The following is a 2234-nucleotide window of genomic DNA, read 5'->3' as shown; positions in this document are numbered from 1 at the left end:
CACATCTTCTTTATCCATTCATCTGTCGATGGACACTTAGGTTGCTTCCCTGTCCCGGCTATTGTAAATAGAGCTGCAATGGACATTGTGGTACATGACTCCTTTTGCATTATGGTTTTCTCAGGGTATATGCCCAGTAGTGGGATTGTTGGGTTATATGGTAGTTCTGTTTTTAGTTTTTTAAGGAACCTCCATACTGTTCTCCATAGTGGCTGTATCAATTTACATTCCCACCAGCAGTGTAAGAGGGTTCCCTTTTCTCCACACCCTCTCCAGTATTTATTGTTTGTAGATTTTTTGATGATGGCCATTTTGACTATTTCCTTACCCATATTAGGGAAGTTTTCAACTGTAATCTCTTCAAATACTTTCTCAGTCCCTTTTTCTTCCTCTTCTTCTTCCGGGACCCCTATAATTCGAATGTTGGTGCATTTAATGTTGTCCCAGCACTCTCTGAGATTGTCCTCAATTCTTTTCATTCTTTTTTCTTTATTCTGCTCTGCGGTAGTTATTTCCAGTATCTTATCTTCTAAGTCACTTATCCGTTCTTCCGCCTCAGTTATTCTGCTATTGATTCCTTCTAGAGAATTTTTAATTTCATTTATCGTGTTCTTCATCATTGTTTGGTTGCTCTTTAGTTCTTCTATGTCCTTCTTAAACGTTTCTTGTATTTTCTCCATTCTATTTCCAAGATTTTGGATCATCTTTACTATCATTATTCTGAATTCTTTTTCTGGTAGACTGCTTATTTCCTCTTCATTGTCTGGTCTGGTGGGTTTTTGCCTTGCTCCTTCATCTGCTGTGTGTTTCTCTGTCTTCTCATTTTGCTTAACTTACAGCGTTTGGGGCCTCCTTTTCGCAGGCTGCAGGTTCGTAGTTCCCGTTGTTTTTGGTGTCTGTCCCCAGTGGCTAAGGTTGGTTCAGTGGGTTGTGTAGACCTCTTGGTGGAGGGGACTAGTGCCTGTGTTCTGGTGGATGAGGCTGGATCTTGTCTTTCTGGTGGGCAGGACCACATCCGGTGGTGTGTTTTGGAGTGTCTGTGACCTTCTTAAGATTTTAGGCAGACTCTCTGCTAATGGGTGGGTTTGTGTTCCTGTCTTGCTAGTTGTTTGGCATAGGGTGTCCAGCACTGTAGCTTGCCTGTCGTTGAGTGGAGCTGGGTTTTAGCGTTGAGACGAGATCTCTGGGAGAGCTTTCACCATTTGATATTACATGGAGCTGGGAGGTCTCTGGTGGACCAATGTCGTGAACTCAGCTCTCCCACCTCAGAGGCACAGGCCTGACACCCAGTCAGAGCACCAAGACCCTGTCAGCCACATGAACTCAGCACTCCCACCTCAGAGGCACAGGCCTGACACCCAGTCAGAGCACCAAGACCCTGTCAGCCACATGGCTCAGAAGAAAAGGGAGAAAGAAAGAAAAAGAAAGAAAGAGAGAAATAAAATAAAGTAGGGCTTCCCTGGTGGCACAGTGGTTGAGTGTCCGCCTGCCGATGCAGGGGACAAGGGTTCGTGCCCCGGTCCGGGAAGATCCCACATGCCGCGGAGCGGCTGGGCCCGTGAGCCATGGCCGCTGAGCCTGTGCGTCCGGAGCCTGTGCTCTGCAACGGGAGAGGCCACAACAGTGAGGTGCCCGCGTACCACAAAAAAAAAAAAAAAAAAGAGAGAGAAAATAAAGTTATTAAAAAAAAATTTATTTAAAATTAAAAAGATTCTTACGTAATAAAAAAAAAGAAAGAAGAGAGCAACAAACCAAAAATCAAATCCACCAATGATAACAAGTGCTAAAAACTATACTTAAAAAAAAAAAAAAGGACAGACAGAACCCTAGGACAAATGGTAAAAGCAAAGCTATACAGACAAACTCACACAAAGAAACATACACATACACACTCACAAATAGAGAAAAAGGAAAAATATATATCTATATGTTAAAAAAAATGGAAGAGAGCAACTAAATCAATAAACAAATCTACCAATGATAATAAACTAAATACTAAAGTAAGATAAACATAAAACCAGAAATAAATTAGTTGCAAAAAGCAAACCCCAAGTCTACAGTTGCTCCCAAACTCCACCGCCTCAGTTTTGGGATGGTTCGTTGTCTATTCAGGTATTCCACCGATGCAGGGTACATCAAGTTGATTGTGGAGATTTAATCCGCTGCTCCTGAGGCTGCTGGGAGAGATTTCCCTTTCTCTTCTTTGTTCGCACAGCTCCTGGGGTTCAGCTTTG

At 42.8% G+C, this 2234-nt stretch overlaps 1 protein-coding gene across 1 annotated transcript in view; it reads left to right on the top strand.

The window, feature by feature from the left end:
• Positions 1–2234, top strand: part of EPX (eosinophil peroxidase) — an 18917-nt gene that overhangs the window by 3142 nt on the left and 13541 nt on the right. The gene's annotated exons all lie outside the window — the stretch shown is intronic.

Source organism: Physeter macrocephalus, chromosome 14 (assembly GCF_002837175.3).
Source record: "Physeter macrocephalus isolate SW-GA chromosome 14, ASM283717v5, whole genome shotgun sequence".
Taxonomy (NCBI): domain Eukaryota; kingdom Metazoa; phylum Chordata; class Mammalia; order Artiodactyla; family Physeteridae; genus Physeter; species Physeter macrocephalus.
The sequence above is the reverse complement of the archived record's forward strand: the minus strand, read 5'-3'. Positions and strand labels throughout refer to the sequence as shown.